This window comes from Cavia porcellus, unplaced genomic scaffold (assembly GCF_034190915.1).
Source record: "Cavia porcellus strain 051 isolate PalLab524CR breed Dunkin Hartley unplaced genomic scaffold, mCavPor4.1 scaffold_13, whole genome shotgun sequence".
Taxonomy (NCBI): Eukaryota; Metazoa; Chordata; class Mammalia; order Rodentia; family Caviidae; genus Cavia; species Cavia porcellus.
In genome coordinates, this window is record NW_026947496.1 from 39,464,036 (window position 1) to 39,491,648 (window position 27,613).

At 37.6% G+C, this 27,613-nt stretch overlaps 1 long non-coding RNA gene and 1 other non-coding gene across 2 annotated transcripts; both read left to right on the plus strand.

Annotated features, from left to right (window-relative positions):
• The first annotated feature begins 173 nt into the window (after positions 1–173).
• Positions 174–24,486, plus strand: LOC134478544 (uncharacterized). The gene is made up of 3 exons (XR_010051253.1): positions 174–228; positions 11,163–11,230; positions 23,145–24,486. It is a non-coding gene; the product is annotated as an uncharacterized LOC134478544 (long non-coding RNA).
• LOC111757891 (small Cajal body-specific RNA 20) lies at positions 3,470–3,600 on the plus strand. Its single transcript, XR_002792145.2, has one exon. It is a non-coding gene; the product is annotated as a small Cajal body-specific RNA 20 (non-coding RNA).
• Positions 24,487–27,613: the final 3,127 nt, after the last annotated feature.

Sequence of the window (27,613 nt, forward strand, 5' to 3'; positions counted from 1 at the left end):
GGTGAAAAATAAACTTTTTTCTCCATTGTATATATTATCATTCAAAATTACCTTAGATTAGCAAACTTATTTGTGTTTCAACCACACTGCCAAAAAATTTATTTTCAATGATTTAGAACTATTTATTTGCCCATTTTATTAAACAAATATTTATTAACTGCATACTTTTCTTTAGATATACTGCAAAGTTCCAGGGAGAGAAGAACAACACAGAAGAGACAGAAGTAGGTAAGCACTAAGGAATAAACAGGGAAAAGGTTATAAGGAGAAGTTCTGATCTGGTTTGGGAAGGAACCAGGAAGCGATAACTAGCCCAAGGCCAGTGACAAAACTAGCAGGGCTTCCCCAAGCCTTCCGTGCAGAAGAAACTCCAGTTGGGAAGTAAGCGTCAAGATTTTATTATGAGGCAAGGTGGGGCCTTTAGAAACTTTTGGTGTGGAGCATCTCCTGCCACAAAAGGGACCAGAATAGAAACATGATAAGGAACTGGCTCAGTCAAATTAGATGGAAGTATCAAAATGAAAATGACAATAATATATTAGAATGCTTTGAATTGAAAACATGCATGAATTTATGCAGAAATTAAGAAATGTAAATAAATGGGTAAGTAAAAAAAGTAATAGAAATGAGGTAGGACAAGGGGAAGCTCCTCTTCAGAGTAAGATGCAGCAAGTATGGTGGCACACACCTGTAATCCCAGCACTTAGAAGCTGAGGCAGGAGGGTCATGGAGAGTTCACGGCCAGCATAGGCTACATAGTGAGTTTGAGGCTAGCCTGTTTTACATGGCAAGACCCTGTCTCAGAAAGAAAAATGTAGAATGCTAATTTGTAAATTAAGGAATATATAAAGTATCTCTGTCAGAATTTATGCTGACAAGAATCACCAATGAAAACTAAAAATCATTGAAGTAAAATTATTGAGGAACAAATTATATCGAGCATTTAAAGGCTTATTGATTGCATGTTAATTTCCAAGGGACAAGAGCATTTTGCAGTAGGCAAATGTGGATCTCACATGCAAACAAAGCTAGTATTAATAATAATGGCCTCCAGACTGACTTTGTCGCTCCTATGTGACTACCTCAGTTATATGGTATTCCTGCCTGCCACGATGTGCAAATAAATCATGAGGGACTATAGGACAAACTCTAAATTGAGAGACATTCTACAAAACAATTGGCCTATACTCTTTAAAACTGTCAAGATCATAAAAGACAATAAATGATAGAGGACATTTTTCAAATTAAAGGAAACTAGAGATGAGACAATTCAATGTAATGTGTGTAATCCTGGTTTAGATCCTAGATCAGAATAAAAATTTGCTGTAATAGGAGCTGGGGATTTAGCTCAGCGGCATAAGCGCCTGCCTTGGAAGCAGGCAGTCGTGAGTCCGATCCCTGGTACCAATGAAAAGGAAAAAGACAAAAAAAAATTTGCTATAATGATCACTATTAGCATTTTAATATCAATTATGTATAAGTCTCATAACTAAGGTTAAATTTCTTGATTTGGATAATTGTGTTTTGACTATATAAAGAAATGTCCTTGACCTTAGGAGATTTATATTAAATAATTTAGGCATGAAGGGTCAAGATATCTGGAAGTTTTTCTCAAATAGTTTAGCAAAATATGCAAACAAATGTATGTGTGTGTAGAGATAAACTTTAATTAGTAAATCCAGGTATACAATATGTAAGTGGTTACAAATTCTCTGAAAATTTAAAATCTTCAAAATAGTTACTTTTTAGAGATACATACTGAAATACATGCTAACAAATATCATATTATGTATTATGTCTAGGATTTTCTCCAAAATAATCTAAAAAGAGGTCAGAAATAGTAAGACAAGCATGGTGGTGTACATCTCTAATTCCAGCACTTGGGAGGCTAAAGCAGGAGGATTGCTGACAAGTTTGAGGTCAGCCTGAGCTACATAGTAAGACCCTGTCTCAGACAGAGAGAGAGAGAGAGAGAGAGAGAGAGAGAGAGAGAGAGAGAGAGAGAGAGAGAACGAGCTGGTGTTTTGAAAGCTTCTGAAGTTGGGTATGATTAATATATGGGGGTTCATTAAATTCTTTTCCCTGCTTTTGCATATTGTGAATTCCCTCATTATAAATCAAAATATGGAAAGAAATGAAAGATTTTTATTCCATTTTAGATAGTTCATGAAAATGTGTTGCTGAAAATATAGTCAAAGAGAAGGACTAAATTTCTTAGGATATTCCGTACCTCCTTGCTGGAGGACAAAAGGCCATGGCACAACCTGTAGTCCTATATCCTAGAGAGCCCGGGATGGTTGGATGCGGCAGAGCTGAATGTACAAGTACCAAGCCAGGTTGAGGAATGTGGAGACAAGAACAGGAGGATGACACAGGGAAGGAAGAAGAAGGGGTGAAAGAACCTCATGCATGAGAGCCTACAGGAAACATTTAGAGTTTGCATGACATGAAATCTTAAAAAAAATTAAAATAAAAAAGGAGGAGAATCATATCTGGGAGTTTCTGACAAGATCAGGCACTTTCAGAGCAATATAGCTGTAGACAAAAAAAAGAGTTCTAAGAAACCTTTTTGTGGTATAGTAGCTGGAGCTAGCTCCTTTATGGAAACTTTAAGGGTAATACCATTCTGGTATAGAATAGGTGGTGTTGTAGCTTGTGTCATTTCTTGAAGACATATGCTGGGATACTTGATTTACATAGTACCTATCCATACAGTGCTTAGGTGTAAATGTGTCATCTAGGCCAGAGAAACAATTGCATTTTCACCTTTATTACATGCCTGATGATGGTTCTCATAAAGAAAAAAAGCAAGTTGATGTAACATGAGAGATATTTGTAAAAATTCCTCAATTTGGGATTGGATGTTTTGGGCAGAGAACCAGATTTCATAAGCATGCTGTGATTTTATTACACTGAGAAAGTATTAAGTACCTGGAGACCTGGAAAAGTGGAAACTTTTTAATCTAATATTTGTAGAAGCTCAACTAAAGAGAGGGAGAGAGAGAGAGAGAGAGAGAGAGAGAGAGAGAGAGAGAGAGAGAGAGAAGAATTCCTCTAATAGGAAAGAAGTTTGATATCTGGAGCTCAATCCTTGTTTCCATAGTTCTAAATGGCATGGTGACAGCTAACTCTCCCTCCTATTTCCTTGTTCCAGTTCACTCCCCAATTTGCACACCACTTCCTGTATCAAACTGGAACTTGACCTAGGGTCTCCTTTGGGCCTCTGGAATATCAGGAACAAGAAGTGGTGCCAGGTCTCTTTCCATTCACCCCCTCGGTGAGAAACACAGCTATACATGAGCAGTGTGTGGTTGTCCCTCTGAAGAGCCTCCTAAGAAATAGAACGCTATCCTTGGTTCAAGAAATGGACATGCCTACCCAGATGGAGTAGTCCCATAGGGATACCCATATGATCTACGAAGGAACTCCCACATGACAGCAGGTTCTATTTTTAAAAGTTTTCTTTTAGGACCTCTTGCCCCTTGGCCTGCTGGAGATCCTACAGCTCCTCAGCCAGGGCTGGAGGCCAATGTCAGCCCTGGAAGAACATCATCAGAGCTGCTATGAGTGAATAGTCTTGTTTTTCTACCTCAAACATGTGTGGGGGCTGTGCTATAGTAGGCACACCAAACCTGGAGCTGGTCCAAGGCCTTACACGGGGCCTCTGCCACCTTGAGTACTGCTCCTGGGCCTAGTTTGCCCCCAGTAGGATCCACCACAGAGTCCCACACAGGGGCACAGCAGGATGTGGTGAATAAGAGCCCAGCATGGGTGCCAGAGAAGAAAGAGTACCCCAGGCAAGGAAGCCAGCCTAACCCCCTGTGCACCAGCCCAAATGCAGGACCCACTTTAGAATCTGGTACCTGCTTCCGTCACATTTTCTGAATTTGATAGTGTTTTAGAAGAGTTCTACAGTTCTAAGAATACTTTTTCTTAAAAAGTTTCCAAGAGTTTGTTATTTTACTCTAAAACCAAAGCAATAAACTACTTCCTGTGGAAAAAATTTTTTTTCTTTGTTTATAGTTTAGTAGTGCTTTGGATAGAAGCTGGAGCCTTGCATATTCAGGTAAGCATTCTATAGCAGTAAGCTACATCACCAGCCTGGATTCCATTTGTAAGCATAATCAACAAACTACTTACTGGTTCTTCACATTTTCCCCTTCACAATTATAGAACTAGTGAGATCCTGGAGCACACTATACTGCTTCTGTTTCCTTTCCTGAGCTGGCTTCTTCCTTCTTGGTCAGCTTTCCACTCCTATTATGACTATCTTAGGCACTCAAATTTTCTGTAGGAAGTCATTCTGATCCACTTGGTCAGACTGCCTTCCTTTGTTCACTAACTGTGTTGTCTATAGACCAACCGCAGTTTATGTATTATTGCTTTTAATCACCTGTTTCATTATATACTCCTAAAGGTAAGAATTTTATTTTAGATTTTTTTCAAATACTGGAAATCGAATAGTGCCTTCACACTGAGGTGTATCCCCACACCTTTTAAAAATTTTGAGACAAGTTTTCACCAAATGACTAAATTGGCCAGGTTGAGCTCATCCTCCCAGAGTGCTCGATCAGAGACCACTACACCCATCTATTTCAGACTTTGTATCCTCATATCTCAGTGACTAGTGATCAGTTAATATTTACTAAACTATCATCACCTCAACTTTGTTAGCCTATCCTAAGTTTCTTCAAATTTTTAGTTACTTGTTTTTAACATTCACTCTAATGAATTCTGTAGACCTGGAATTCTTATCATTTCCTTCCTTGTTTTTTTTTTTCTTCATTTTTTTTCTTCATTTTCACAACACTAAAATTCTAGATATCATGTAATTAAACTGTATAAATTGGGGCTGGGGATTTAGCTCAGCGACATAAGTACCTGCCTTGCAAAGCAGGCGGTCATGAGTTCGATTCCCGGTACCAATAAAAATGAAAAACACACACACACACACACAAAAAAAAAAACTGTATAAATTATAATTTTTCAAACACCATTTGTATCACAATCATGTTTTCCTCTGAATATATTTTAGTCACTTTGATCAGATTTAGAAAAATAATTTGCTGAATCCAATTCTTGAAACACTCATCAGTAATAAACTGCCAGCCAGTGGAAGTCTAAACCACATTAAGTTTATTCTTACCTTCAATTTCAAAGAATAACATTTTCTGATCATCTCACAGTTCTGAGAGTATTACCTTTTTACAGTTTAAAATTCCCACATTATATAAGCTAATATGTATCACACAAATATGCATTTCAAAATTTTCATTTTATCAAATTTCTGAATCTCATTTTTTCCTACCTATAATTATTAGTTGTTGTAGTCAGGGCTTACAAGGGAAAGGATTTAATACAGGACACATAGTATATAGGATTATTTTATTATTCACCTAAAGAGTCAAATGCAAAAGAGTAGGAGATCTATCTACATGCTATAGACTCAAACAATCCAGCTGAGGGCCTGGATTCCAAGGCAATATTCTACATGAATCCAGCTGAAGACCTAGAGCTCATGGAAATACCCACCCAAATCCAACTGGAGACCTAGAACGCATGACAATATCTTATGCAAGTCTATATCAAGAATCTGTGCTGGGAAGGCCCAAAGGTCAGCGATGGGAGCTGGAAAGTCTATGCCAGGAGGCTGAGGGATCTGCATTGAAGCCAGTAAAGCAACGCTCAAGGTAAGGACCAGAGCTCCCCCAAAAAGAACTGTAGACATCCTCAGTGACAGGAAACTTCGAACTCTTGCTCCAACGAGAACGGCTGAATTCCTATCAGGAAAGCCAGCATAACAAACTTCTCCAGGAGAATCAACAGTGAATCATCTTCCCCAGTTTGCCTTTTATCCTGTTGGCAACAATCCTCAGGTGGGCTCTCCACACCCAGTACCATGCTAATTTGGTTCAGCTGGATATTACAAGTTAATCATTAACCGATCATACTAGTACATGATGATTACATTCATTGTGGGGCACTGGTACATGTACGTAACATGTCTCAGTTCTCTTTAATCTGCCTTCCCTCTCCCTGCACCCTGAATTTATCATTTTCTTCATAAGTATCTCCCTATATTTAAAAAATATTTTTGGTGGTAAGGTCTAATGTATTTCTCTGATACTCAAGCTCCACTGAAGTCATGCAGTTAGCAAATTATCCATAATTTTGCTCATAGGAAGATTGATTTAATATAGTTTTCATACTTTAAAAAAGAGTCATTATAAGAAGTCTATTTTACCTTATAGCCACACACACACACACACACATGCACACACACACACACACACACGCAGCTAAAGCAAATGATTGGTAAAATATTGGTGGTCACTCATCATGAGGGTACTTTATGTCTTTGAATTGTACTCTTAAAATGGTAAGGCCAATAAATTTTATATTATGTATATTTTACCATGATTTTAAAAGTTTCATAAAATAATATTCTATGCACTTTTTGGATATCTTCCATTTTGTTTTATCTTTGTTCATTCTGCTTACAATCACTTAAATCCATTGATGATTCACTAATAGAGCCTGGTGTTAGTAATGTACTCACATGAAGCATAAAATGATGAAGCTTATTCTCTTGAATTTCTTATTCTCACTGGATTCTTTCCTTCTCCAAAGAATTTGCAATGGCATAGTTAAAATATGTGAGCAAAACCAAGCTAGTAATTCCCTATACATGTGTGTATTACTATGTCTGACACTATATTTAGAAATTATGTTTTGCTTGTATGTTAGTAAACCATATTTCAATTTTCAGATCTCTCCTTTATTACTTTGAAATTTTTAAGTGTGTGATTAAGTTAATCAATATGGTTCTAGTTAGTGCTAGAAGTTGCAAACTCTGTCAGGACCAGTCAGTGAACACCCGTGTAGGTACAGTCAAGAGTGAGGTAATAGGAGTGATGAGATTATGGCTAAATAAGAAGTGCTTACCTAAATTTAAGGAATTCACCTTCAACTGAAAAACAAAACCCAAGCTGATTTATTGAGAAAGAGATTTACAGTCTTGAATTTTATATCTCAGTTACAGATAGATTTTCATGAAATTTGGCCATAAAGACCCTGAAGGATAAAGAGATAGAATAGTTAAAGAGTGAGTATGAAGTAAAAGAAATTATTATTAAAATAGAAAAGACCTGGATGTACAGAATGAGACTATGGGGAATATTATAGAAGAATACAAAGCCTTAATGACTTTGCATTCTGATCTGATTGTTTAACTTAATAATGTTAATATTGGTGATGTTATTTACAGTTTTACCAAATTATAAGATTCTACCAGCAATTAATAGTGATTTATATAACATAAATAGTTATAGTTGTAATTCAGTGATCATTTTGAGAATTATAAGATGGTTTTTATCTGTAATACTTCATATCCTTAAAAGTACACTGCAATGTAAGTCATCGCAATGGTATAAATAAGGAAAGTGAAACTCAGAGACCAAAATATCTACCCGAGATTCTGTTTCAAGTAAATCAAAAGTCAGGCTAGAACTCCAAATTCTGTTCATTTTGCACCACACCATTGTGTGTTCTGTGTTTGCTGCCATAAGATTGGATGTCCCATTATAATATGGGGATTACACATTTCACTCAGCGGAAAATTTTTGCTATGTACCTTGCTTAACATAGCAAAGTGGAAGACAAATAGCTTTCTATATAAAGAAGGAATCAGACTTAATATATTCTGTCAGAGAGTTCACTCGGACTGTAATCTCTTAGCTCAGAGAAGAATGACTTCAATTCCACTGGGAGTTATAAATGTATCTTGTGGGTTCAGCTCTGGTTATATAACCTTTGCTAAATGAACATGTGAGTTACTTGAAATCTAATAGAAATCAGAATTGCTTCAGTTTTGAGATTTTGATCCTATCACTGTATCCTAGTAAGCGTCCTTAAATTCAGGTGAATGTAACTCATCTTGATATATTCTCCACACACATCCCCCTCAGAAATAGTAAATTACACTAAGTTCCACTCTATTTTCCACTACTATGCTGTTTGTTAAAGTGTATACAACAAATTACTTATCTTTTGTAAATATTTAAAAGACAGACTATATATGAAAAGGGCTATATTCTCAAAGATATTACAGTGTTTGGGGGAGATGAGACATTTATGAACAAAAAATACATAATAATATGAAATAATCAGAAGAAAATTGTGTTACTTGGTAAAAAGAAAAAAATGAATATTCGCAGTAGGAGAAGAATTTAGCTAGTAGTGTTGGAACTTTCAACACTGGCAAGTTTCTCGTAGTTGAAAGAAAGAGGGAAAGTATTTGAAACAGGAAGAATAACAGGAGCTTGGCATTTACGGGGATAGAGAAAAAGCTGGGCTAGATGATTCAGAGGGGGCATTATGGGGGCAGAGGCAGAAAGAGGTGAAATGAAAGATGTAAGCCAGTCCTAGGCACCGGAAAGATCAACTGTATCCTGATGACATCTGGAAGAATCCTTCCAAAGAAACTGTTGGATTTAAGTAACAAGTAGAGATTGAGCTAAACACTACAGAGAAAGTATTGAACATTGGATTACAATCTTAATTTAGCAAAATTCTAGCTCAGGTGATACAGAAGGCTAGAGTGGGCCCAGAAAGGGGGTGCATTTCATCTACAGGTGAAGGGCACACAAAGCCCCGAGTTCCAGCCTTGTCAACAAGGAAGTCAGGATGTTTACTAAAAATGAGAATGGGCTAGCAGGTAGAGAAATGAGGTCTCTTTAAATTGTGAGAAACACACTTGGAAGTAAGTGAGTATCAAAGATGACATGTCCTCTTCACTGCCCAGTTACTCAAATGATCTTAGGGACGCAGCCTCTTTCTTCAATCACTTCAAAGTTGTCACATATTTCAGTTTTTTTGGGAATCTTTCTCTTTTCTTTGTCTAAGATAGCTCAACAAGCAGATTCTCAATTCCCCATGACCTTGTTATTCTTTTAAAGTAACTCAATGGGGCTGGAGATTTAGCTTAGTGGTGTAAGAACCTGCTTGGCAAGCGTAAGGTCATGAGTTTGATCCCTGGTACCAAAAAATAAAATAATTAACTCAATGCCTGTTGGCATCCTAGCAGTTTGGTATTTCTTGATATGTTTGTACACCAAAACAACAGTGTGTCTGTTATATTGTGATTTCAAGACACAAATTATTTGAATTCTGAATTAGGTATGTCTATTCTATACCTAGATAAGTATGGGCTGATTAAAATGTTGAGGTGGACAAATGTGCCCTTATTTAAAAGGCATTTGTAGGACGTCTTCTCTCTGTTTAAAATTCTTCCTGGTGTCAGTTTTTTGCTTTTGTCTATATTCCTTATTTTGAATATAGCATTTGAGTACATTTCCATGTTTGCTAGTCATTTCTACTTTTTCCAAACCTGTTCATACCCAGATTTACTGTATTATAAGTCCCTGATGGAGTTTGCTTAGAAATGAGGGAGGGGGAATAATCACATTCAGGAAAATAGGAAGACAATAGTAGAGAACATAGGGAGATAAAGGTAGAGAAGGAGAAAAATATCCCAGATTGCTATACCTTTCTAGGATTTTTAACTCATTCTATTTAATTATTTATCTGTTTGAGACAGTCTCACTAAGTAGTTTAGGCTATGCTTTGAACTCACTTTGTAGTCCAATTCAGCCGCAAGTTCACAGCCAGTCTCCTGTCTCAGCCCCCCAAGAACTAGGATTACAGGCATGCTCCACCACACTTGGCTCTTTTTTTTTTTTTTTTTTTTAGAAATAGATTCCACGTGCTTTTCTCTCCTTGACCAAATCCACTTCCCTATGGCCTCATTCTCCTAGAATAATTTATCATAACAAGGACTTTCATTTCTAGACATTCTCTTTGCACAGACTCCAGCCAGAAAGTCAAAAAGACCTGTGTCCTGAAATTTGTTTCTTTCTCAGGTAGAAGAGACCCTGTAACATGTAGAAAATGATGATGTATCTTACATGAAGTGAAATATACTGATATACCACTTTCATATGAGGAATATTACTAATATTGTTTGAATTGGGAACTCTATATAGAAAGATCATGATAAATATGGGAAGTTCCAATAATTTTAATATTTAGGAACATTCTTAGAACCCTACCCCTTATCTTGGATCACTACTATGAGGAAAGCCAGCTGATATAGCATAGGGACACCCACCAGCCAGCCCAGAGGAGAGGTGAGGAACTGAGACTTCCTGCCACAGCTGAAGGCCTTGTCAGAACAGGATGCTAGCTTCACCTGAGCACTCTGATGTCCACACACCAAGCTGACTTTTAGCCTAGAGACTCAGGAGGTGTCCAAAGTCAAGAACACCCAGCTAAGCTGCTCTCAAATTCCTGACTCCATTTGAAGTGGTAAGCTGGACCTCAGCTGTGTATATTATTCTGAGGTTTGGGCTCAAGTAGTCTCATTTTCCTTTAATCTAACTATGAAATGCATGTTGGTGCTTTTTCCCAAGACAGCAAACGTTTTGAACATACACTTATGCAAAGGTGAATCAGGGATCAGTTTTTGGCCTTAATTCTGAATAAGTACAATTCCTGTTGAATCTTTTCTTAATATATATGTAATGAGATGACATTGGTTGGGCTATGATCAACATTAAAAAGAAGAAAGTAGGCAGTGAAGGGTTGATGCATGAGATTCTGGGGAAACACCAATTAAATAATAAATACATGTTTTCATAGCCTCCTGGTTGGCATTCAGGTAAGCTCCATGAAACATGTTCCATACATCCTTGGGAGAAGTGGATGGTGTGAGGTACTAATGAGGGGTTGATTGGCATTCCTGGTAAGGGCGCATCCTTATTAAATGGGAGAGAGGAACGATGGCACTGAGGGTGGAAAACTATATGTGCCTGACTTTGAGATCTCAGAAAAGAACTTGTTAATAGCAAGAACCCCCAAATGGATTTACTGATGTATAATTCTTGTATAACAGAATGACAAAGCAAAGAGACATCACGAGTTTTAATTATAAAGATTGCTTGGAAGTCTATTCACAATCACCAGCCTGAGGTTATGAAACTTAGAAAAGCTGTATAGAGGGGCATGGCTCTTACAACCAGTAGATTTAGATTTCAGTCTCAGTTCTCATGCCTGCTCATCCCTTGCAACTCACCACCCTAAAATCTGTTTCTTCATCTACACAGATAAACAACATGCTGCTGTGAGAGGTGAAGAAACTTCAATGTACAAGTGCTCAATAGATATTAATGAGGTAAATGCATTTCCTTTCTTGCCAACATTCATTCTGATTTTAGTTCTTGCTCTGGATGCTTATTCTTTAACATACTCTATTTGGCTTTTATTTTTTCTGTTTGCTTATTTATTTACTTAGAGACAGTCTTGTTATGTAGTTCAGGCTGGACTTGAAGTCTCTAGTTCAGGCGGTCCTCAGACTTCTGGTGATCCTACTGCAGGCTGGGATTACATATATGTGACACTCACTTTTATTTAGGTAAGGACCTACCCTGCCCTTGAACTTTTTGCCTTGCTGGCTGCAGCTGAATCTTGTACTTATTTCTTATCTTGAAAATCTTATCCCCAGTTTCCAGTTTCTATTTCTAGTGTTTTTCCTCAATTTGTAATTAAAGTCAGTCCATAAGAAATTTGAAGGTTAATTTGCTGACACTTTGAATCTTTAGGTGAACATTAGAATCCAAGTTGTTTGTAAAATCAGCAACCAATAAATTGCTGATAGTTTTTAATAAAACTTTGAATTCAATAAATATTTGTTGATCCTTATATTTATGGATTTTAAATGTTTCCAATTTTTCATTCATTTAAAATACAAGGTAGCATGTGTTACAGCTTGTTTATAATTCATCTTTTATGAAGTTAGTTTTTTAATGTAATTCAGAGACAGTTTAGCATTACTTTCTGTTATGGACTGAATGTATTCCTTTAAAATTCATATGCCGATGTCCTAATCTGCTGTATTGGCTCTCTATTATTCTAACAAATACCCTGAGCTAATTTACAAAGAGAAGGTTTATTTTGACTTACTGTCTGCAAATTTTCAGTTCATGAACACTTGACCTTGATCTCGTTGCTTTGGGCCTCTGTTGACGTAGTGCGTTATGATTCTGGGAGTGAGTTATATAGCAGATTCTTCTTATGGCAAAGATGGGGTGGGGGAAGAGAGAGAGAAGGAGAGGAGGAAGAAGAGGAGGAGAAAGAGAAGACCCACATCTTGCAGTTCCCTTGGAGGGCATGCCCCCAGTGACCTAAGACTTCCTGCTAGGCTCTACCTTTCTTTTTTTTTTTAACTTCAATTTAAAGAGAAGAAGAGCTAAAATAAAAGTAAAATAAACAGAGTTTCAAATCATGCTATTAGGAGAGTAATAGTAATTAAAACATTGTATATTGTTCTCTTCATAGTAGTTACTCAAAGTACAAGTAGGCACTATATTTTTCTTAGGACCTTTATATCATCTGGAATGGAAATTAACTTCACATCAGGAAAATTCACTTTTTTTTAGTACTGGGAATCAAGCTCAGGACTTTACATCTGCCAGGGAAGTGCTTATGCTGTGGAACTATACCCCCGACCCAGAAAACTCACTTATGAAAGAATGAAAAATCTCTTTATGGAGGTTATCAGCTTCCTGGTATTTCTCCAAATTCATCTGTTCTTGGCCAACACCACATCATAGAGTACTGAAAAACAACTAGTAAAAATAAAAATGACTTTTTAAGTTGTGACATTATTTCTGGGAATTTCTGGAGAGATCTTTACATTTCTTCTTATGGTAACACATTCCATGGATTGCATTTTATGTCAGCTCTTGATTGCAAATGTTTTAAAGCATGAAAATATACAGTTTTAAGTTAAATTAGAGAATTTTTTAGAAGTAAATATACGTTTGTGGGAAATATGTAAGAAGTTACATTAGTCAAATTTCTCCAGAACACGAAACCAGTTGGATATTATGTCCCTTTTCCATTGTTAGGAAAACCCTTGAAACTTAAGAGAGGTTTATTTTGACTCACAGTCTCAGAGATTTTAGTCCATGGTCATTTGGCTGCTCAACTGGGAAGCAGAAAGGGAAAGAAGGAGCCAAGGACAAGAATACATCTTTCTGCGTCATGCTCCCTGTGAGTCACCCCTTCAGACCAGGCTCTACCACTTCATAACATGTTCAGGTATAAACTCATCAATTGACTAATCCATTGGTATGTATATTTATAGCCCAAATGATCCATTCACTTTCCAGTGCCCTACCACTGAAATTATGAAACTTTTGGAGGATATTTTAGATGTAAACCATAGCAGATGTATACATAAATATATCAGAGGGAGTTTACTGGGGAGTCAGTTCACACTGATACAGTGCTGTGACAGGTTGACTACAAATTAAAGACCCTGGAATGCTTCTCAGTTAAGGTCTAAAAGCCCGAGAGCCCAGAGATAAGACTGCTAGAGTGTGGTGTGAGTCCGGGAGTCCCAAGGCAAGAGTCTAAAATTCTAATATCTGCAGCAAGCGACAAGTGTGTCTCAGCTCTTGGGATGGGGGAAGCAGGAAACAGGTCAATTCACCCTGCGTATTTGTTTTCTTTGATTCCCCTGCCGGCCTGGATGGTGCCCACTATTGATGGTTCTTTCCCACCTAATTCATCACCCAAACTCACCTGTTAACTTCCTCTAGAAATGCCCTCCCAATAATGCTTTCTAGTACTCCTTAATCCAGATTTCTAGTACTCCTTAATCTAGTCAAGTTGATAGCTAAAGTTAGGTGACCTTTAAGTCACCTTTAAAGTGTGACTTCTAATTCAGAGTGATGACGTGATGTGAAACAGTATAATAGCATCTATTCCTTTTAGGAAACTTAACTTCTCTAGAACTTACTCTCCATTTGTTGAATCAAAGGACTGAATTAGAAACCTAACTTTTTTTTTTTTTTTTGTCTTTTTCCTTTTTATCGGTACTAGGGATCAAACTCATGACTGCCTGCTTGCAAGGCAGGCACTTATGCTGCTGAGCTAGATCCCCAGCCCCAGAAACCTAACTTTTTAAAAACTCAAAAAATTTTTAAAAAGCTGCGTGTGTTGGTGCATGCCTATAATCCTAGCACTCTGGAGGCTGAGGAGGAGGATTGGTGTGAGTTTGAAGCCAGCCTGGGCTACATAGTGAGTTCAAGGCCATCCTGAACTGCTTAGTGAGACCCTGTCTCAAAAAGACAAAACAAGTAAAACAAAAGCAAAAAAATACAAAAAACTCAAAACTTCCGATGACGCTCACTTATGTCTGAGACAACTGGAAATGGAAGCTACAATAACACTGAGTCTGAAACACTTCTCTACTGAGCTCTAGAAATAAACCTACTTTCAACTGAAAAGGAAGTAAGGTTCAAAGTTTCATAATTGAAACCAGTATGCCTTGCCAATTCCTACCGACAAACAGATAAAAGTTTTGTTCTGCTTCTCTTGGGCATGGAAACAATTTGGTATAGTTACACTAGAGATACAGTGAACAAGATTTCTTGCTTCTCCAATAGCAAGTCAGGCAATGAGTGACACACATCTAAAAGAAGGTATCACCTGGTGAGGGTGCATGGGGCAACACAAAACACTCTCTGTCCCTGGCAGGTAAGAGTTAGGAAGTCTCAGATTACCTCATTTGACTGATAAATAGTGACATCTTCTTTAAATATAAAAAAATTCTTGAAATCACAAAGTCCATTTTTTTAAAATAAAGCAAGCAGAAGTGGCTTAAAGCATGCAAGGATGAATTTGGTGGCAGTGAGGTTATAGACTGAGGACCTGCATACAGCAGTCTAGGCTGCATAGGAAGTAACACCCTGAGACTTCGGTCTTGGTGCTCTTGAACTGGGCCAACCAGCACATGGTACTTCTGTAGCTTTTCACTCCTGAATATACTATGTGTACTCCTACCTCTAAAGGTGAAGAATCAGACCTTAATCTTTCATTTTGAGATAATTTTAACTCAGATGTATATATAGGGAATAATACAGGTATTCTGTGTGCCCTTCACCCAGATTCTGCCAGTGCTAGCATGTTGGACACTGAAATACATCATGCCAGGATCTTGACACTGCCCTGGCTAAGATCCCAAATACCTGTTGGGTTCCTCCTGCTGTCTACCTCCTACCCACGTCTCCTCCTTAATTCTAACACCAATTTTAGTCTCCGCTTCTATAATTTTGTTGCTTTCAGAATGTACTACAAATAAAATTTTTTAGGGCATCTAACTTTTTGGCATTGGCTTCTTTCGTGTAGCATAATTCTCTGTAAATTAATTCATACTGTGGCATGTACAAGGTGTGATAAGAAATGCAATTAATGTTTAAATCCTTTTTTAAAAATTATTACAGTGAAAGACACATTGCCATTAATCCTCCTCAAAATATTCTCTCTTCATATGCACTCATCCTATGAATTGTTTTCGTCACTTTGTGGAGCAGTTCTAGAAGTCCTCTTTCATCAGTGGTTTTTGTTCCATGACTGCCTCAATGTCTGTGATTGATTCAAAATGTTAGCTTTTTGTGGTCATCTTGACTTTGGGGAAGAGCCAGAAGTTTCATGGTGTCAGATCCAATGAATAAGGACACGCCATAGTGCTTTTATGAACCTATCTTTCTGTTGGATGACAAAAGCATTCACCGGGGCTGGGGATTTAGCTCAGCGGCATAAGCGCCTGCCTTGCAAGCAGGCAGTCGTGAGTTTGATCCCTGGTACAGATAAAAACGAAAAAGACAAAAAAAAAAAAAAAAAAAAAAAGCATTCACCCATATTTTTTATTGCTCTTTGTAAAAACTTGAAGAGGCAATGTATCTTTTACTGTAAGATTTTTTTTTAATTTAAGCATTAACTACACATTCAACCATATCTCATATATCAGTTATTTCCCCTTTTATTGCAAATTAGTATTATATAATATGGATTTATTTTTTACTTGATTAATCATTCACTTGTTGAAGTACAGTTGGGAATTTCTAGTTTGGAGTTATCAATAAAATGTGGACAACTGTGTTACAGGTGTTTGAGTGATTGCGTCTTCATTTCCCTGGGATAAATACCCATGAGTGCCCAGAAGTGGGTTGTGTGTTAGTTGTATGTTAAAACTGGCAAACTTTTCCAGAGTGGCTTTATCATTTTGTGGTCCCACTAGAAATATGTCAGTGAATTTGTTTATCTCTACTCTCAGCCATGGAGATGTCAGTGTTATTTTAATCACCCTGACAGGTATGCAGTGATATCTCAGTGTGATTTTAATTTGCATTTCCCCAGTGACTCATTATATGGAATATCATTATGTTGATCATCTTTTCATGTGCTCATTGGCCAACTGTATATTTTTTTATGGTGAAATGTTTCCTCAAGTGTTCTGTCCATTTTCACATTGTACTGGCTTTTTCACCATTGAATTCTGAGAATTCCTTATATTTGAGATGCTATTCTTACAGGATATGTGGCTTGTGATATTTTATCTCAGTTTGTAGCTTGTCATTTCATCTTAATGTAGTCTGCAGAGTAAAGTTATTTTTGATGAAGTCAAATGTAGCAGTTTTTCCTTTTGTGCATAAAGATATTGTGAAGTCTATTTAGCCGTAGACCCTGAAAATATTTTTGTTTAATTTCTTTTCTGTTTTGAATGATTGTGAATGATTTATTTATTATTTTAAAGAGGATAAAACAAACTGTAACAAAACAAAAAAAGCAAATCAGAAGAAAATAATGTAAGTGACACAGATTTCAAAGCAAGACAACAAGAGATCAACATTGGTTACCATAATGTCTCTTGTTTTCTTCTAAATAGTTGTCTATATCTTTACACACAATGAATTCATACAAAACAAAATAGTACAAAACTGATCAGAACAAAGTAATAAAGGCATTACAGGCCTTCAAAACCAGACAATAGGAAAATCAACAATGATTGCCAAAATGTCTCTTGTTCTCTTCAAAATAATTGTCTATACCTTCATGTATGTTGAAATTAATACAAAACAGACTAAAACCACTTGAAACAAAGAATAAAAGCATTACTGGATTTCACAACATAACGATAGGAAATCAACAATGGATACTATAATATCTGTTTTTCTTCAAAGTAGCTGTTCATTTCATCACACATAATACAATAGATTCTCATAAACTGTTTAGGAGAAGCTCTATGCATGTATAAACCTCTACATGTACACCTATCCTTTCTGCATTAGAGGGAAAAACAGGAAGTGGCTGGTTTCTTGTTCTCTTCCCCATGGCCTGCGAATCTTCTTATAGGATCTTAACCCCTAAGTGTCATAGAAAATTTCTTACATATTTTGTCATGTATACTTAACTTTATATATGTTCATATGCTTTCTAAGTATTGAATGAATCTACAGATAAGATTAAAGGAAAGAAATTATAGAATAGATTTAGAAATACTTGGAGGAATTGTGGCAATCCAAGTCTTAGGGCAAAGTATGGTCATGATGAGGAGGCAGGCAGAGGATTCTAACAACAGTGGGAGGAGCTGAACACATACGTTTTCCTCCCTATACAGGTGGACACAAATGTACATACTTCCAAGAGCTGTGTTTTGTGGATTCCAGGAGATGAGGTCAACAACAGTAGAAGACCCACTGTAGCAAGTAGAAGCATATTTTATGCTGGATGACAAAGTGTGGAAGGACTGAAGGAGAAGGGAGACATTTCAGCAAGGATTTGTATTAGATTTTGAAAGAGCATTACATATTGACTGATCATCTTAATAGCAATATGCAAGATTTGACAAAAGTGAGGAGACTCTGATAAATAAGGAAAGACATAGGGCTAATGGTACATAGTATCTTAGCTTTGACTTTACCTCTTCTTTACCCAAAATATTACCTTTAGGCTCATTAGGTAAATGGCAATCCTATTCTCATATTATCTTAGGAGATAGGCAACTTGAACATATAGTTTTGTAGAGGGAAGTCAGGTTTGTAAGAAAGATGCTTGACGTGTTGTGTTTTCACAAGGCTGAGAGAAATAAAAACGAAACATCTAATGAAGTAGGTCTTAAAATAAGACCATTTCTTATTGTAAGACTCTTTTCTGGAAGTCATATAGTTCTAGAAAGGTATACTAAGTGGCCATCATTCTTTCTACACTCAAAAAAGTTCAAGAACATTTTTACGTATAAAATCATTGGGAAATCTGTCAGCAAGTTCATGACTTAAGTAATTTTCAGTTTTTATTATTGTATTTTTTGCAAACCTTTGAAATGGACCCTACCCCCACTTTGTTCTAGGTAGATTGTTGCAAAATATACCACTGCTCTTAGTGCTAAGTGGTGATAAAGAGTCGCTTTGTATTTCCTGTTACTTCCTTGTTAAAAACAATAAAAGCTTCCTATGTTTCTTAACTTTAAAACATATTTCTATTGCCTGATGTTTAGAAAACCCTCAATTATGTATTCTCTAATTCTTTTCTAACCTTTAAATAAAATACACAAGTTAAATTCATTTAGCATGTTATATAGGATGCAGAAACTGCAGGGTCTAAGCTATCCAATTATTCCACAATCGATTGAATGCCAGATGCTGTACCTTTAAGGTTTCTCCTTTTTTTTTTTTTTTTTGACTTTGAGACAAGGTTGCACTATGCAAGTCAGGCTGACTTTGAACTCACTGGGTAGCCCAGGTTGACCTCAAACTCATAGTGATCCTCCTGCCTCAGGCTCTCAAATGCTAGAATTATAGCCACGCATTACTATACCTAGCCTCTGCTCCTTTAGAGAGGAACAAATTACTGCTGCAACTATTTTGGTCTCTTTGAGTTGTACTTTCAGTGATAGTGAATCTTAAGAATAGACACTTTAATATAAATGAATAAAGCATAGACATGAGACAAAGTGTTCTCATGTGCTATGAGATAAAAGTAATATAAGTTTTAATGGATCTCAACATATTGGTGAGATCATAGGCTTCTTCCAAAAATCTGAGGGACTCAATGGGCATTTTCTTTGGAAAAATGAATCATTGTTATGATGTCACAGATGAGCCCAAAACCCATTTTGTGGAACAAACCATAGCAAGAACTTCTGCCTGAGAACTTGGACCATGACGTTAGTTAATCTACATCTTCTAAGGCCCTGTAACAGAGTGCACATAAGACACCCACTCAGTGATAACTGAGCAAGGTAATCAGCTACAGCTATATTAATTGTCCTTTTTAACTTAACATTAAAAATCCTAGACATATTTACATCCATTTTCCATGTTCATCTGTTATTTGTTTTATTTAGATTTTTATTTTAAGGGAGAAAGGATTTTATACCCTGCCCTGAACTTGGTCCAGGTTGGGTCATCCCTAAAATGAAAGGTTAATTCTGTGATATCCTCTGACTTTCATGCAAGGCAAAGTCTTACCAGCAGCTGTGGGATCTATCTGCATCTCCTTCCTTGTCCTCACTGTCACACACAAAGAAAAGCAGGCCTTCTTTTCCTGTTGGAGAACTTGCGCACATGGTATTGTCTCTGCCTGAGATACACCTCTTACCTTATTTTATCTACTGGATCGAGGGAGCCAGCACTTGTCATGGCCTGGTAGAGCGTTTGATAAGCAGTGGCAAAGATGGAGAATTATAGGGCACGGGTGAGAGAGGCAGGGGCTGCAGGTAGAGAAAGTAGGGAGGGGTGCACCTGAGGGTGAAAGGGATCAAGACTTCTACCCTGGAAATGTCTGGTTTAAAATAACCACAAGATACCCAAGAGGAGACGCTCAAAGGGGCTAATGTACAGTGTTCAATATATTAATTGCATTGGAGTCAAGCAAACTGATGTATCTGCTTAGGAGATTATAAGGAGAAAGCTGACAAAGGACTCAGAGTAGAATCCTGAGATATGCTTAGATTAAGTTTATTACTATTCGCTAGACATCTTTTTACAATCTATAATAAAATGAAAACTCTTCAAACCCTAAATCATCAAAAGTAACAAAATTATATTTATTACATTAAAATATGTTCTTGACTTTTATTTTAAGACATAATTCTTCTTTATCGCTGCCTTGAAATCCTCTTCACCAAGTAGCTGCTATAGAAAATATTGGTATCTGTTTGTTATTAAAATAATTAAAGGGGTATGCATGGCCTTTTGGATTCATGGTGACAGGAAGCAGGCTCCAGGGTGATGGCAAAAGTTTCTGAACCAACACATCTGCCTGACACTAACTTGAAACTCTAGTCACCCATATGACTGAGAATCTTTGCCATCAGATGCTTGTAGCAGTCAGCAGAATTTGGAGTTAAAATTTGCTATGTATAACATAGTTTGCTATAACACATAGGGCATTAATTTGGAATAATTGTAAATACAGGCAACTGACAGGTATTTTCTCCGTGGCCAAGCTTTAGTCAGAATTCTTTATCTTCTGCTAGGCCTACCTCTGTACTCCCTTATAAAATCCAGTTTTGGCAAAAAACCTTGTTAAGTCAGTTTAGCAAGAACCTTGTAGCCTGGATATCTGATTGTCCTGCATATCTGATCAGGTTCTTTATCCTCCACCATCCTCTTGTGACTTGTACTCATTCGTGATCCAGAATGAGTATGATGTCTAAGCATCACATCTTCAGTAAGAATCTTGGTAGATCAGTTTAGCTAGAAGTACCTTTACTCCCACTGTTCCATCCACTTATCCCCAGCCTGTTTTGTGGATATAAATCTCCACTTGCCCACGCCGATTTGGAGCTAGGCCCAATCTCTCTCCTCCACTATAGGTCCTCATTGCAGTGGTCTCCATAGCTATGGTAGTGTGGTCTGTATCATGAAAGACCTCAGTCAAATCTGCTTTAATAAACATGAATACATAATTTCTTGTTTAACACATCCTGGGTGAATATGTAGTCTTTGTTGACTTGTATATTCTAATGTCAAATAACTTGATCTCTTTCACTATGGCAAAGGTTAATGATAACAGCAATCTGTTCCATTAGTGCATGATACTCATTCTAAAAGACAATTATAGTGTTGAAAAGAGAAGCCTACATTGTCATAGATAACACCAAAGCAGAGTTGAGGTTTCCACCCTGCTCTGAAGGGGCCAATGAGCTCACCAAGGATGAAGAAGGCACATTTACCTCCCATCATAAAAGGGGAACATGACTTGATCTATGACTGCATGGTCTCTAGTTACAAAAAACATCTCGCTAGGCTTTGCTCAAAATCAGCATTACCTTTAAGAGAGTCCAATTGGTCAATTCCTGGACCAGGAAAGACTCTTTCCTGTTATAATAATTCATAGGCTTCCCTGGACTCATTATCCAAAATTAAAGAGCGGTGCTTTCAACCCCTTAGATCTCTTCACTCTGGTGAACAAGCATGCTATGTCAAGGGCATTTGTGGCCTCAGAGTTAAACACCTGCAAAAAAACACCTTAAGCAGTAACTCTTCCTCGTCCTGTATTTCCTCAATCCTTTATGCTGCCCAAAGTTTTCCATTCAGCTGGATGTACTATCGGCCATTGTAAAGGTGGCCACGCAGACAGGTCCAGTCATGCCTGTAAAAGAGCAGCTTTTGGGAAAACAGAATGATCATTGAGAGAGAAATGGAGCTAAACTTCAAGGAGCGTGCATAGCAACGCAGACACATCTCAGAGACAAGAGCCTCAAGAGAAGCAGAACCCTGATCTGTCTACAGCTTGCACAGGGAAAGGGCAAAGAAAATTCTTTTCCTCTGTCCCTTCTCCTCTTCCCTGAATTCTGTAGCTCTGTCTTTAGGATCCAGACTTCTAGAAACATAGACAAAATATTTTACCCAGGCCAGTAATGACGCAGGAAGAGTAGGGCCCCTGATTCTACCTTGGCTTCTTTCCTTGATTGTAAACTTGTTGGATTTCTTTCTTTGTTTGGTTTCTTTCTTTATCTCTCTGTCTCTCTCTCTGTCTCTCTCTCTCTCTCTTTCTTTGAGGCAAGGTTTCACTATGCAGTTCAGGCTGGCTTTGAACTCACTTTATAGCCCAGGCTGACCTTAAACTCACAGCAATCCTCCTGCATCAACTTCCCAAATACTAGAATTACAGGCCTTTGCCACCACCCCTGGCTTGCTTGTTTGCTTGCTTTCTCTTTCTTTTCCTTCATTCCTTCCTTCCCCTCTTCCTCCCTTCCTTCCTTTGTTCTTCCATTTTCTTGCATTACTGAGAAGTCAACATTTATTCACCCCAAAATGGTACCATTTTCATTGAATTCACCAGTTGACTTTCTTGTCATTATGTGATACACTTGGTCTGAATTATGTATACAAAGAGACTTTTAAAAGACACAGGATTAGTCCTCAGTTGTACTTGGTGAGTCAGCTGGGAGTGGAAATACCATTAGTAGCATAATTCTGAATATTGTACAGGGATTAGCATTAAGATAGACCTCCTTCTTTGTAACTTGAAGACACTGAACAATGTGTCTAAGCAGGTGTCTCTGAAATATCTCTGCCTTCAGAGACAGAAATGAAAGCAATAAATGTCCCGGGAGGGCTTCAGATCACAATCGAGGTCCTTCCATTTATAACAGATTGCACTCAACCCAACTGAGAACTGCCCTATGGGAAGTTGTTGCACACAATCTTTGCCCTGAGCTATATTTATTCTTGAGGAATAGTGACTCATCAAGGGCAAAAGATGCTACTACTTTGGATTTTTGTGGCAAAAAAGGGGTTTCTCCACCTGAGAGGACACTTTATTTAAGTATAACATGCTAGTAAATTATAGCATTCCAGATAATAATGTGCAGCAAATGTGTTTCTATTTGGGCTGTCAGTGGAAACCACTTGAAGGAAATACTGGATGTTTGCCAAGTATAGGATTTCAGTGCAAGGACTATGAACTTAGCTCCATCATGAACCATGTTCTGCCTTCCCTTGGCCATCTAGACAGCCCTCTATCCAAGAAAAATGAGTTCACAGAGGACTTTGTAACTATTGTAGGCAATGTAAAATAAAACTCTCTTTTTTTCTTTGTATGTATACTGTAGCCGTAACTGTTTCCCCTAGGGTACCTCCTAGAGACACATAATTAACCCAGAGAGAAAGAATGCAAAATTGAAACCTATATCATTCATGATCCAGAATCATTTAAGTCTTGAGTATACTAAGCCTTAATGTTATCTTTGAAATCTTTTAATCTATTTAGAGTTTCATCTTTGCTTGCAGTTGATCTGTGGGCCCAATGGAAAGTCACTCTCAAAACAGATGGAAGAAAATATGTCATAGCCACACAACTGCACAGGAATCTCAGAGTGACTACAAAGGATCAGAAGTCCTGTTCTTCATTTAGAATCTGAACAGAGTTCCAAGGAGCGCTAAGTGAGGAAAAACAGCAACATGAAACAGAAGAACCACAGGAAAAACCAAGATAATCAAACCCAGATGTAATGGTGTTAACTCAGAAAGCAGGCAAGAACTTTAAACAATGTTAAATTAATAGTACGATCTGATATTCAAGATGGTATTGTATTTGACTGCAAGGAGGAACCACTCAAGTATAAAGAAAGAGTTCACTGTTTATGCCATCTGTGGGCACTTTGAACTACAAAGGCAAAGGCCACTAGAACCTCAAAGCTTGAATGCCTGACCGTTTGTGGAGTTTGCCAAAGCCTTGTCAGCCAGGAAGAGGAATTCCTAGGAACAAGGAAGATACGGTTATAAACAACTAGGAAAAAAATACCTAAAAATGACCATTTTAGGTAGTGACATGTGCTATGGAAAATACAATATGGTTGTGAGACAGAGGTACTAAGGGCAGTAAGATGCAAACTGGTGGGAATGGGAGGCAAAGATTGTGGTCATGATTGATCAAGGTAAGGTGGAGGACACAGCATTGCACAAGAGAGTCTAGATTTGAGTGTACCATGCCAAACGGGACCATTCCTAGTGAGAATGGCCATAAGTCTGTGGCTGAGCTTATTAGGTGACAAAGGCATATTCACCCACACACATTTTGTCCAACTCTGCCTGAGGCAGCTATATCTTTCCCAAGTTTTTCCAACATTCTCTCTAATCCCACAAGTTGCTCCCATGGTGTGATTTTTACGCTATTCCCAACAAAAAGTAGGATCTGTTTCTCTGCCTCTTTACCTTGGGTTGGGTTCCAGCTATGGGAGACCTAATGCTGGGACTTGAGAACTTAGAGCTCTAGACCTTTGCTCCTTAGGGCAGTCTCCTCCCCCAGCTGTGTTCCCTGAACCCCACCAAAACTGCAGACAGTGATGAGTTGACATTTCAGGTGCCAGGCAAGCTATGCGATGGAAGATTGGATAGTATCTAAATAATCTTTCAGATTAGTCCTTTTCTTCAATCTGCCAGGGGATTAAAAATATGTAAAGCACTCTTTTGTTTGTTAAAATTCTCCCTTTTCTGTGATTTCAGTTCTAACCAAACAATGCCAATAATTGCTGACCCTCTAAAATTGGTCTTCTCTGATGATGTTTTTCCTCCTAAGATTAACTAAGAGCTTTTACCCAGGGTCATTGCCTTTTTAATAAAATATTTTACTGCCCAAGAAACATGTGTCTTTGCATATTGTCTGGGATATGTAGTTTATGTTTTCTAATCTCATGGATTTAATAGTTTTTCCAAACTGCCTGACTTCTGAAGAACTTAATACTCTTTTGCTTTAAGTTTCAGCAGGAAATAAAGTAAATACTACTTTGCTAACTGGAAGAACTTGAAGTTGCACTGTTAGTTTTTTTTTATAATCTTTTGGCATGCTAAAAAATGTGTGAGGCTGTTTGGAAGCCTGGGCCTCAATTTCTCTCTCTTGATCTCACCTGATGCAGAATGTTCCTGGCTGGGCTAAGTGTGCTCTCCCTCCTCACTCTGGTCTCTGAAACACTTGAGCTCTGTATGTACCAAATGCCTGCCAAGCCACCCTGGGAGAAAGGGGACGCACACAGTGCTCTGGGAGAGGAGGCTCCAGGCCAGGTTTCTGGTCTACCCACTCCACTGGCCCCTTCTTTGGGCAGATGCTCTGGGAGCTGACTCAGGCTGCCTTGCTGCTCCTGAACTGTTAATGACCCCAGGAACTCTGACAGATTAAATCAAATTATACATGCATCAGCCCCTGGAGCTAAATGTAATGGCAGTTTGAAGATGAATTTGCACCACAGACTACAAACCACATAGTTACCTTACCAGAGTACTTATTGAGCTCCTGTCTCTGGGCCTGAGGCTACACCTACATCCAAGAGGCCCCAGGAGCAGTCTCAGAAAATTGTTAACTTAACATTTTGTTTAGACTAAACTCAGCAGGTTCCAATTGCACTGCTCCCTCCAGGGGGCTGTAAGATACAGGTAATATATTGCATCTCAAACCTTCTGAGGAGGCCAACTACCTGACAGGATATTCTCTCTGAGGCTGGGGAGTTGTTAGAACAAGAGAAAGATGAAGAGAAAACTTTTGAGGTGTTCTTACATGGGGTAAAAACAAGCAAAATGATAGAATGGGGCTACAATGTAAATACATACTGAAATAAGAGAGTGGCATTTTTAAGAACCTGGTATTTACATTTTGGACTTATTCTGTAGTCTGAGATGTGGTCTGTCGTTTGCTCCTTCATATTCTGTCATTTTTGTAATGGAAGTAAACTGCAAATTAAACTATTAGCCTACAATCTGAAATCTAAACTCCTTCCATTGTTCATAAATATTTTTTACAGTGAGAGAGTAAATGTTGGTCCTTTCATTCTCCTATCTTCTAAACTCTCCCTCACCCCTTTAGACTTTCTAGATTTCTGACATTAATCATTGACTAGGCCATCTCTCCTCTTTTCCTGAAAGAATTTGCACTCAATTTTTCTGCTTACAAAAATACTTCATGTTGGGGATTTAGCTCAGTGGCATAAGCGCCTGCTTGACAAGCACAAGGTTTTGAGTCCAATCCCTGGTACAAAAAAAAAAAAAAAAAGTTCATACATGTTTGTTGCTACTTATACGGAAAATACAGATACACTCAGAGTAGAAAATAAAAGTTTCCCTATTCATATCACCAAGACATAAACACTACTCTATGATTCTATGATGTGTATGTGTGTTTATAAACAGTATTATAATGTACATATAATGCTTTGTAAAGTAGCTTTTTCATTTCTGTGTGAAAACTGCCATTCCAGGTCATGAAATGTATTGCAAAGTTTGTAGAGTGGGCCAGTGCTATGCGAATCATAATTTAGTAAAGTAATTCGTTATTGGAAGACACTGGCATTTCTTCTGAGCATTTCGCTAAGGCTGTGATGAATGTCCTTGTAAATATACCTTAGTGAACACTCATAACTACTTACACAAGAAACATTCCTAGGAGTCAAATGACTGGGTTGTACGTTATGCAGCAAATGGAATCACTGGTGTATCTCTACTCAGTATGCGTTTGGAAAGTTGCACTAATTAAGACCTAACCCATTTCAAAAGTAGCCATTTCTTTGATTTCCCTCTCCCCCAAAAGGTACAATTTGTTTAGGTTGTTTAATCTTTTTAAATTGAAAATGAGAATAAAAATCTCATTGCTTAACTAGCAATTTTATGATTCCTCTGGATGATGCATATTTTAGATACTTATTTAAACTGATTATTCACTTAATATGCCCATTTTCCTACCGAAGTTGGTATTTTTATATTTTATTTTGTTTGGATTCCTTGCATATGGAAAATATTAACATTCCAGAAAAATGAAAGATGATGGAGCCATTATTCGAAGTTCAGGAAATAGGAGTTGTCGTAGAATTAAAAAGAGATGGAAGGAAAGTCTCGTTATGGACATACCAAAGTTTTAGTACCATGGGCATCCTATTGAAAAAGGTACCTTTCTCGTTCTGAACTCAGTTAAGTAGTCTGGAATGCAGATAAATTTTTTCATTCTTGTTTAAGTGGAGAAAAAAGGAATAGAAAGCAGATTTCAGTGAGAGAAAGAGAAATGTTAGAAAATGATCATTAAGAATTTTAAACATTTCCAAGTGTAGATGAAAGATTGTAACAATCTTGTAATCCTTTCCCTGATTAGTGCTAACCTGCACACAGAATCCAGTTTGCTTTTTGATTTTGTGGTCTTGGCTTGATAGTCTTACAGAATAGACTGCAGTGAGTGGTAAGACTATACTTTCAGCAGTCACTTGGAATAACATCTGTCTTTTTATTTCATGTCTCATAAGTTTACTCAAAGTAACTGTTCAATGTCTGATTTCCACTCACCAGGCTGACATATTTGCTTTTATAGCCCAGTGGCCTTAAAAAGTAGTTGCAAGCTAGGTATGGTGGTACAAGCCTATAATCTTAGCCCTATGGGTGGCCCAAATGGGAGGATAGTGAGTTCGGGTCCAGCCTGAGCAATTTAGTGTCTTAGCAAACCTTGTCTCAAAATGAAAAATAGAAAGGATTGGGGATGTAGTTCAGTGCAAAAGGTCCTAGGTTCAACCCCCAGAACAGCAACAACAACAACAAAATGACAAAGAAAATAGAAAAGAAGAGAAAAAATAAAGAAATTAGCGCTTTCTGAGGATTAATGATCAAAATTGTCTTCAAAAAATTAAATTGGTATGGATCTCAAATTTAGAAGAAGCAGAATAAAAGAGATGTTTTCTTGGAAGTCAACTTTTTCTTGGCTTTGCAGGTAAATATGACACAGGGACTAC